The following is an 11,877-nucleotide window of genomic DNA, read 5'->3' on the forward strand; positions in this document are numbered from 1 at the left end:
AGAAGGAGGAATTTTGCCTCTGGGCAGTTTCAGACTTGAGATTGCAGCATCAGCACTTCCCTTGGTCTCCAGCCTGTGGCCTTGCCCTGCAGATTTCAGACTTGCCGGCCCCACAACAGTACAAACTCATTTCTGAAAATTTCTCTTTCCCCCTCCTCTCTCTCTCTCTCTCTCACACACACACACACATAAACACACACACCCTATTATTTCTGTTTCTATGGGGAACTCTGACTAAAATCATACCCTGTTAACCATGATTTTTAAGTAGTTTATATGCAAAAATGGTAAGATGAATATTGGTGTTCGTAGAACTGGCAGACATCGCTTTGACTTTTCTATTTAGCTTCTGAAATTATTCAGTAATTGCAATGAAACTACACTCTATTTCAACTTGACATTTTCAGACCATCAAATTTCATTAGGCTCACTTCCCTGTCATTTTTGTTAATCACACATTATATAGATGCCCCATTATCTATTTTGTCTGCATATTTATTCTCAGATGGCTGTGTTTTTCTATATGTTGACTTATCCTACAACTCTCCCTATACTCTGTTTCTCTGAAATTCTGCAGCCTCAAGTCAGGAACAAATAAATACCCCTTCTGCCAAATTGTCACCAATTGTCTCTCTACCTCCTGATGTCAATTGAAACGAAACTCTCTACTACTGCTACAGCCTCTAAGATTTTTTAAATAGAAGCTACATATTTTCACAGGCTCTAGGAGTAAATTCCATTTCTCTCTGTGTTCTATGATACTTTAAAATCAAAATTCTTGAATGACACATGTATATAAAATACATTCTCTGTATTACTATCACTGTCTAATTCTTCTAATTTTCATCATCAGTGTTAGTATTTTGCTCACTCTCTATATTTATTGAAAATGGTTTGTATCTCATAGTGTTCATTTTCATCACAAGTGACATAAAAATCAATACTTGTTCAATACCACTTACTCACATCTGTTTTCTTCTTCTTTGAACAAACAAACAACTATTCCCTGTGGAAAAGTGATTGCACTTGGTCTGATTGTGCTAACCCTGCCCACATGTTACATGACTAATTAAGTGTCAATTACAGTTTTCTAACTCTCCATTTAAAATTGTCTTAAATCTAAGCCAGGGTAATTAGAGCTCTCTTAAAAAAAAATATTTCCTGCTGATATTGAGGACTGGGGCTGTCTCTCATTCAATTAGGATGAATAAGTAATGTTTTAAACCAAATGCTATGGCAGTTATGCTGCCATCCTACAGAGAGGGTTCCTAACAAGGACACTAAGGGAAGTAACTAGAGCTCAGAGTTAGAGAGGGGTAGAGCCCTGAAAGCATTATGCATAACCCTGGATTCCAACAGTGCCAAAAGACAAATCGTGGCTATTGTTTAATAATTACATAAGCCATCGATAATATTTTTAGATGCTAGTTTGAATTGAGATTTTCATTGTTATAACATTTTATTGAGAAAACTACACACAATAAAAAGGATACACTTCCTCATATACAGCTCAATAAATTTCCGTATATGTGAAAGCACTTAGATTAATATGGTTTTACATCATCTAGAGCCAGTGGATTACCCCCCCCCAACCCCGTCCTCGTGCACACACAGGGAAGTAACCTGTCTTCTAACCTCCATTACCAAAGATTGACTATACTTGAATACCATGTAATGGGGATTTTAGAATATATAGTCTTTTACGTTTGACTTTTTGTGGTATTTTTGAGATTCATTGATGTTGTTGAATATATTAGCAGTTTTTTCCCTTTTATTGATAGTAGCATTTTAGTTCATGAGTATGCCCCACTTGGTTTTCCATACTCCCACTGGCTGCCATTTGACTAATACGTACAAGGCTGCTCTGAACATTCTTGTACAATATTTTTCGTGGAAATTTAAATTTATACCTTTAGAAATACTTCTCTAGACTATAGAACTAGCAAAACATTTTCTAAAATGTGTGCGCCTGTCACCAAGACTTACGTAATTCTAAAAAATAAAGGTATTAGTAGAACATTGTGACTTCCGGAGATGCAAACATGTAAGCTGCTGATCTGAGGTGTTGTATGAAGCACTAGGGATTCTTTCTGGTCTGGCTGGGTGGTCAGTACCATGACATGTGGCAGAAAACCCACTTGTTAAGCTGATACCTGCTGCACCCTGAGACATAAATTACATGTCTACAAAGAGATAGGCACTTATCAATCTGGAAGAAAAATATCAGCATCCTGAAGTACGTGGCCCACATCATTCTCATTTAATAATGCGTAGCAAAAAAAAAAAAAAAAGAAAGAAAGAAAGAAAATTTTAGCCTAATTTGGTGTCTTAATTCAAGTTATGAAGATCTTACAACTGTATTAATATAGGAAGTGGATCTCTGCAGCTACAAAACCACATTGGCTTACAATCAGATAAAGTTTATTTTGTAGAATTATTCAAATGGAATTATCATCTTCGAATAAAATGAGTATAAAAGATGTAGTAAAGTGAGAAGTGCAATGAAAAATACTATTCGGGATTAGATGAAATTGGCAGACGACGTGAACTCTCTCTTACAGTCACTTTCCCAAATGCTTCCTCTGTCCGTGCTCTGCTTCACAAAGATAAATTATATTTTGCTCTTAGTTTAAAATTAACAAATATTATTGCCATGTGTCATGTGCCTAATGGTGTTAAATAACTAAACAACCTATCAAACTATTCCACGGTGTCTCATTTTAGAAGGTCTACTGAAAGTGTAGAGAGAAACATAGAAGGAAAGCATCATTTTTTGGTTGGAGAGAATGGTACACAGACAAAAAAAAGTGTTAGCACTGTTCAATGGGGATGTGGTCAACGTTTCATTCAGCACAGAAAATTCTGTGAGAGTCTTTTAAAATTTAAGGAAAATGTTATGTCCTTTTGCTGTTTGCTTACCACAAAGAGCAGCAAATTTTGTTTCTAACACTTTACAAAGCATACATTGTCCTTGAAATACCCACATTTTCCAGAATCCTCTGTCTTGTTTGAGCAACAACTCTCTCAGTAATATCACCAAACATTAGATATTTCATAATACATCAAAAATATGTGAAAAATAATGTTCAATGAATTACTTATGAATAAATAAGATTAAATTATCTTGCAAGAAAATTGTTATTTCAATATTCTGAAGCATATGGATGCCCTAGAATAGAGCTTCTACAGAGCAATACTTTGATCATTATTGAGTAAGAATGGGTAAGTGGATTAAGGTTCATCTAATACTTATGGATATGTACCTTGTCATCCACGATGTAAAATTTTAAAGTTTAGGTGGCACCTGTAGCTCAAGGAGTAGGGCGCCAGCCCCATATACCCAAGGTAGTGGGTTCAAACCCAGCCCTGGCCAAAAATAAAAAAAAAAAAAAAAAAATTAAAGTTTAAGTAAATGAGTCTTTTAAATACCCATTTCCTATAGTTAAATAAATTTATTATGCAGGCTTATATTCATTGCTATTGTTGAATACTCATGAGTGTTGAATACTCATAGGATGCGTGTTCTAATATTTTAAAAGATACAGTATTATCTTTTAAAATATTAGAATATTTCAGCTGAAGTTGCTGATACCCCTTCAGAGGCTATTTGCAGTATCTGAAGAAATTTTTGTTTCTCTGAATTACATTGCGGTACTGGCATCTAATAAGTAAAAGCCAAGAGTTCTAGTAAACATCCCATAATGCACCTGGCAGGTCCCCACAACAAAAAACTTATCCAGACTCAAATGTTAATAATGCCAAAGCTAAGAAGTCCAGTATTAAGTGGATTATTTGTTTCTGAGACATACAGTCTTACCGATGTGCCTCTTATGTCTAGTGTCTGTAATTTGCTTTTATATAAAATAATTTTTCAAGACTTCCTTGGTGTGAAGCATTTTAGTAGCTCACAATATGTGTAAAGTAGTAGCTCACTTCTGAAAATAATCTACCCTGTTAATTGGATTTCTTTAAAGCAGTCTGTATTTTAATCATCTGCACATTTAATAACTGAATCAAAGGTTTGACAATTTTATGTCATGGAGAGATGATTCTAATTTCAGGTGACAACTCAGAAATAGTTTTATGTTCAATTTTTCTCCCGTGTTGATATATTTTTATCTTGGATCATTACTTTCTGCAACCAAGAGACATTTTGGCTTTTTCATGCATCCCTAATGAAGACAATTAAAATACTTGATATACATTATACAGACGGGATCTCTTTTTAATTGTTTATTGTTTGCTTTCATAGTGATCAGTTATATTAAATGAGGCTTGAAGTTAAAGAGCATCTTGACGTTCTATTTTTAATTTATCATTTCAGGTGATATTGACTGCTATTAAGGATCTAATCGAGGAGCTGAAAGACTGGTTATATTCAATGAGGGCATAGTAAATAAGAGAAGCATTTCAAGCAGCTTCAGAGAAAAATTTAAAAAATTAAAAATCTCTTCTTTTTATTACTACAACCTGTTAAATAAGATAAACATACATAATTCTATTCTAAAATAAATTTATTCTGATATATTTATGATTTTAAGTTTCACACACAAAAATACAATATCCTGAAATGCTTCCATAGATTAATAATTTACTCCAAATCAGCTAAGTATAAGGAAAACAATGACGGGCGGCACCTGTGGCTCAAAGGAGTAGGGCCAGTTCAAACCCAGCCCCAGCCAAAAACTGCCAAAAAAAAAAAAAAAAAAAAGAAAGAAAGAAAAGCAATGACAAAAACAATGTAATGTGGGTCAATTGGCATTGACCTCACTGTTGACAAATACGAGTATTAAGGAGTGGCAGGGAGTTTGGAAAATAAAAAGGAAAATTATTCTAAGTATTCAGTTAAATGCTGCCATGTGGTGACAGATCTGATTTTTTGAAGAAAAGCAAGTTATTCAGATACCTACCTCAAGATTTTCCCATTTTCATCTCTTGACCATGAGTGACCTTAAAATACTCTGTGAACCAAAGCTGAAAGGTCAAACAAAACACATCTGTTATCTATGTTTGGTCAAGGGATTATAATTTTTCTGTTTTAACTTTTTTTGGATAGATTTCAAAAGTGGTTATCAGTTTGGAAGATTAGTATTTGTATATACAGATATATAAGTGCATGTGTATGCATGTCCTGTATACTGAATTTAGTGTATATCTATTTACCAACATAAATAGAAGTGCTATTACAAGCAGCTTAACATCGATATTTTCACTTCATCTGTGTGTTGGGAAAAGGTGTGGCACACATAAAACTTGGATTAGTCAGTTATTTTTTAATCATGCTGTGGAAATCCCAAAATTTCAGTGGCTTTCAAAAATACATTTATTTCTCGTTCATGAATCTATGAGTAAATTGAATTTACTGCTTTACTTATAGTTTATTCCAAGATCCAGACTGCACACCAAATGTCTCCTTGAGATAGTTCATTCACGTGGTGTTGGCAGAGGAACAAGAGGGAGATTCAAATCATGGAAACATACAAGGTCAGAAAATTAAGTTCTCAAATTCATCCTAGAGAAAGTGCCCCATACCTCATTGTTGAATATTACTAGAGTCACCTTTGAGCTCCTCTTGGGAAGCTATGCACTGACATCAGTACCCAGTCTACCCTTCAAAGAAATGTTGGAACTCTCTTTCTGGAATGGCCATCAGAACTGTCATTGTACCAGGTCAGACAACTATGTTCATGAACTCATACTAGAAAAAGTGCTCCAGACCTCATGGCTGAATATCTCTATGGTCATCTTCACAGGACTCCCCTTGGCCATCTCTTGACCATGATGGTAGTCAGTAGTGAGGTATGCAGCACTTTTTCTAGAATGTCCTTGTGAACTTAATTATCCTCCATCATATTTAAAGTATGTGGTCGGGTAAGATAAATGCCACTATCAATTTATATTGTCAAAGTAAGTCAAAAGCCCAAGGAAATAATAATCAATGGTATGAAGGAAGAAGAACAATATATTTTGAGAAAAAAAGCTACAATCTACCAAACGATTGCATGAAAGCACACATTCAGCAGGGGCGGCTTTAGTGAAAGTTTGAGGATTACGATTAATTGGGCTAGGGATTGATTTCAGGGGTTTGGAAAATCTCTTTACTTTCTACTCACTTTTCTGTCAACATAAAACTACTATAAAAATTGACTATTAATTTGAAAAATAATGAGCCAATGGGATGCCTGCATGCATTTCTCTGCCAACTGGTTCTTCTATGAAAGTGGTCAAAGTTATAAATAAGTGAACACATACATACACACACATTCATATATCTTGGGAACACTTCCAAAGGAATACAACAAAGAAATTTTTATTTATAAAAATCTATGAAATTTCAGTAAGAAAGCTTGGCTTTGGCCTATGAACTGAGAGCACTCCCTCCTGTCCCTCTTCCAGATCAGTTAGGAGTAGACTCCACTTCAGACTGCTGTAACTAAGAACATGAGGCTCACTCTTCCCCTCAGAGAACATATTTTTCCTAAAGAAGGAGGACATGCACGTTTATCATCTTGCCCCTACCTACCTGTTTCAAAGTCTAGTTCCCAAATAAAAATGTCCAAGAAGGGGAGGCTCCCTTTTACTGCCCAACCTCATGGAACAGAGGCTCTACTTTCAATATGGCATGGTCAGATCACTAGGGTCCTGATTATCCTTGCCCCAGTGCATAAGGTGACTGCACACCAGGAGAGATAAGTGGACACCTCAGGCTGCTACTTACCCGACTCCCCTAAATTATTTTATGTAAGGAATTCAAGAAAACTGATGTCATTTTTCAAATTCAATAAGGTTGACTCCTGCAAGATTAAAAGAGACATTATTAAGGCATAAATTCAATAGTATTTCTATATACTTGCAATGAACTATCTAAAAATTAAATTTAGAAAAACATTCACAATAGCATCAAATATTAAAATATTTAGAAATAATTATAACTAACAAAATATATGCAAAAATTATACAGTGAAAACGATAGAACAGTGCAGTACTAATGCAAGGGCAGACATATGGATCAATGAAATAGAAAGAAGCATTTAGGAATAATGACATACATTTGTGGTTAACTGATTTTAACAGTGGTATCAAGATCATTCAACATGAAGAGAATAGTCTTATCAAAGAATTGATTTGGGACAACTGGATAGCAGCAAGTCAAAGAATGGAGCTGAAACATTACCTCATATCATGTACAAAAATTAACTAAAAATGGATCAAAGACCTTTATATAAGAACTAAAGTTATAAACTTCATAGGAAAAGCCATAGGAATAAATCTCCACGACACTGGATTTGGCAAAATATTCATTCCTATGACACTAGAAGCATCAACAAAAAAGGAAAATACAAACTAGACTTCATCAAGATTATAAAGGTTTTTGCTACAAGCTGTATCTTCATGAAAGTGAAAAGACAGTCTGCAGAGTTGTATGTACATTTATTATGGACTAAAAATTTACAAAGAAGAGCTACCAATGGCCAAAGACAATGTGTACAATGTAATAATACAGCAATACTGGATTATAACCCAAAGTATCACGTAACAATACATGTGCCCATCCTGACACAAATGTTTGATTTAATAAATAAATAAATAAATAGAGAAGAATAGACAAGTATCTTGGACAGAAGAATTTCAAATAATGTACACATATGCTCTCAACTATGGAGTAATATTGAAGGACCCCACTGCTTTAATGTGGGGTGTGTGCAGGGGTGTCCTTCTGAAGAATATGGAGAAGAGGAGGAGAATAACATTACAGTGAAGAAATATGACAAACTTAGCCGGCTACGAGCTCAGTGGTTAATGTGCCAGCCCTACACACCAGGGCCTAAGGATCGCCATGGGTGGTGAGTTGGAGCCTCGCCTGAAAAACTAAATCAAAAAAGAAATATGACAATGTAAACTCTGCACCAGGAAGCCGATCAAAAGCAACACCAAATGTGGAAAGCCATGCGGATAGTCTGTACTCTTCAGATGCTGTGATGGGAATGACACTTTACTTACGTGGTCCCCACACTACTACATATAAATATTTGCAATTAGAAAATAACTCAGAAGAATCCCAGTGGAGGACAATACCTGACTACAACTGTTACAAAATTTTGAAGTCATCAAAAGCAGAAATATGAGAAACTTTTCGAACCATAAAAAACCTAGAGAAATGACAGTTAGATGTAATATGTCATTATGGATGAGACACTAAAACAGAAAAAGAATAGTAGGGTAATAAAAGAAAAAAAAGAACAGTGGGTAAAAACTAAGGAAATTTAGGTAAAGTGAGATAATACTGTATCGATATTGGTTTATTAATTTTAATGAATACACCATATTGATGCAAGGTGTTAATAATAGGGGAAGCTGGGTTCAGAGATATTAGAACTGTCATTTCTATCTTCATATTTATTTTTGTATATTTAAAGCTATCCTAAATTTAAAATATAAAAAATTACCTAATGAACGTTAAGCTAATTTTAGTCATAATAAAATTAATAGAACTCACAAATGGGTATACATAGCAGTTATGATAATAGTTAATTATATAATTTTCATTCCAAATCTACACACATGCAAACATATATATATAATAATAATATAAACTGTTATATTAATTTTAATGTACATTTTGATAATGTACTTCTATTTTCCTTATTTGGTCCCCTAACATTTTGTGCATATTTCATTTATAAGAGATAGTCTTTGCAATAGATGTACTCATGTATTTATTTTTCTATTTTGCAGCCACAGAGTTTAGTTTTTCATTAATAGACACTATTTCTTATGTATTTGTGAACATTCTAGTATATAGCCTTGGAATTTCTAGGATCTTCACCCCATAGGTGTATAGGGGACACCAAGAGCCAGACGACCTCTGAGCAAGATGATTTGCAGCTGGGGGATGGATCCTCAGGCAATTCATCCGCAGGTGCTCCTTGTGAAGAAAGCCTGAGCCCATGGCGATCCTTAGGTACATAGTCATTATCTAATACTCCCCTCACCTGTCTTGTACTGTCTCAATAAAAAGCTAGTGCAGAGGTTGCTCCGGGCTAGCCTGCAATCAAGGTTAGCCCACCTCCTGCAAGCTTGTACTTCTTATCCGCATCACACCTGGTTCCTTCCTGCCGCAATCCAGACCAGGGCCATAGGGGCCAAAGGGGCTGCGAAATAGGTGTTTAATTAATGACTGATTGAATGCATGAATAAATAAATGAAATAGGCCATGTATGAATACAAGACTATTTTGTATGATTGTCATCATGAAAACACATGTGTGAACTTTCACACACACACTGCGTATACAGGTGGATAAAACTATTAACAACTTAAACATTTTTACTGGCTTACTACAGAATAGCAGGAAAGTTTAAATGCACAGTTTTTATTGATGTGCATCAAATCCTGTGGAGAGCACTAACTATTCTCTTAGCTCTTCTTTATTTCCCACAGTCCCTTATTATAATTATCATTGACATACTAAACACTCAGTATATAGGAGACACTGAGACATACCGTTATCTTTCTAAAATCAAGAAGCTCCAGATATCAATTGTATGAAAGTACAATTTTGAGGAGAGACAATAACATGAAAAATTAATACAAAGAGTGATAACATGCAATCATATATACTCAAGTCCTCCTGAGAGAGGTCTGCACTTCCTTTTGAGCAACTAAGCCATAATTTTGGCATAGCATTTATCCTGCTGTTTTGTAATTGGTAATTTACTTTCTTAGTACATACTTTAAATTTCTACCCATGTAAGACTATGGATTTTTTCATTTATCAATCAGACTCTGAACCTACTAAAATAGCACACAGCAGTAATTCCATTGTTTAACTTAATCATCTCCCATTTTTTATATCTAAATCTAATGTGCATATTTCTTAAAGTTCTGTATGAATTCACTTACATTGTCAAACATCATTTTCTCTATTAATAGATTATACCTTTTACACTGTTTTTTTTTTATCATTTTTCTTCTCATAAATCTAATATTTTCCTGTAATAGTCATAGTTCATCCTATTTCCCACTTTTTTCTAACTTGCCACAGGATTTTTCCCCACCGTTTACCATGGCCACATCCCACCTGGGTTTCATGGCATGCATTGTGGATGTTGCCTCCCTGACTTTTTATTAACTATCACAGCTCTCACACATTTAGCCTGTATTTAACACTCTTTTCCTATTTATCTTGTCCTGTATGTGTTATTCATTTTTATTGCATTATAGGCATACAAATAACCATGTCTTTATCATTTTTCAAGTTCTTAGAGTGGAGAATCTTGAAATGAGATGCTGTTGGATTACCTAAAATTCATTTCAAAATTTATGATGTATCTTCATTAAATATGCTTAGTAAATAATTATAGAAAAAGTTTATGCAACAAGAAAACAGGCAGTGCCGACTGTGTATATTACAGTAGGTAACTTTATTCTCAAAGTGTTTCAAATCAGGTGTATTTACTAATTCTGTGAAATAATTTCCCATACTAACAAAATGAAATGTCCTCAATTTAAGGTAAATATTTAATTGTTTATAAAAATTTCATAATAAGTAAGATAATTACAACTATAAGGTAAAATTAAAAGTGAGATTATGCCCAACATAAGTATACCACAACAAACTTTAGGAAAAATTCTTTGCATTGAAAATAATTATGTATAGAATAATTATGATTCTAATTTTAGGATGATGTAAGATTATTTTTATGTTACTTCTAGTTTTCTGGGCAGAGCCAAAGTATATAATATAGATGCATGACATTTACAATGAAAATGTACATTTTAAATGTTTTTAATGTCATTTTCTAAACATGCAACTAAATTATACTAAATATTTAAAGAATACTAAAGCATCAATTCTCCTATTCTGGATTAATTTATATGTATCTATTACACCTGAAATGCCCACTATGTTGAGTTCTCTTTGACAAAAACATAACATGGACAGCTAATAAATATAAGTGAAAAATAACAAAAATGCGACCAGTGCAGTTATTTATAGTTTATTTATTTTCCTATGAATAATGCCATACAATATTTTTTTTTACTAACTGGAAAATCAGCTGGTTGTGATGTTGAAAAATATAGGTTTACAACGAAAAAAAAGCTTTAATTTCACAGAGAAAAAATAATTCATTTATGGAAAAGTGGTAAAGTCCATGACATAATGGTCTAATTAAAACTGTTTGAGTAAAGGGTGGCACCTGTGGCTCAAAAGGGTAGGGGGCTGGGCCCATATGCTGGAGGTGGTGGGTTCAAACCCAGCCCCAGCCAAAAACAAACAAACCAAAAAAAACTGTTTGAGTAATGTGAAATCTAGGAGAAAAAAAATCAGTTGCATAACTATTATGTCACAACTGACTAAAGCATAATAAAAAATGTTATTCCTTAAAGTAATCCAATTATCAGTGAACTCTTCCCTAATGAATAAATATTGATTCTAATTCAAGTACATACAAAAAGTGATATTACCTAGAGTTACCAAAATGAAATGTCTTATTCATTTAAACTAGAAAATATACTTTATAAAATTAAAAAGTATGAAAATTTATATGCTGTTCTTTTATACTCATAAAGTCATAAAGTAACATCATACTACTACCTTACCCCAAAAGACACAAATATTTATTATAGAATTATTGGAATTATATGTCAATTTACAATGTTCAAGTTACGTTAAATGGTGATATCTATTTTGGAGAAGTGATATATTTAATATCAAAATTAGATTAAAGGGCTCCGTGCCTGTGGCTCAAGCGGCTAAGGCGCCAGCCACATACACCTAAGGTGGTGGGTTCAAATCCCCAGCCTGGGCCCGCCAAACAACAATGATGGCTGCAACCAAAGGATGGCCAGGCGTTGTGGCGGGCACCTGTGGTC

The sequence above is a fragment of the Otolemur garnettii genome, unplaced genomic scaffold, assembly GCF_000181295.1.
Source record: "Otolemur garnettii isolate 467f Iridium unplaced genomic scaffold, OtoGar3 scaffold00016, whole genome shotgun sequence".
In the NCBI taxonomy this organism is placed as follows: domain Eukaryota; kingdom Metazoa; phylum Chordata; class Mammalia; order Primates; family Galagidae; genus Otolemur; species Otolemur garnettii.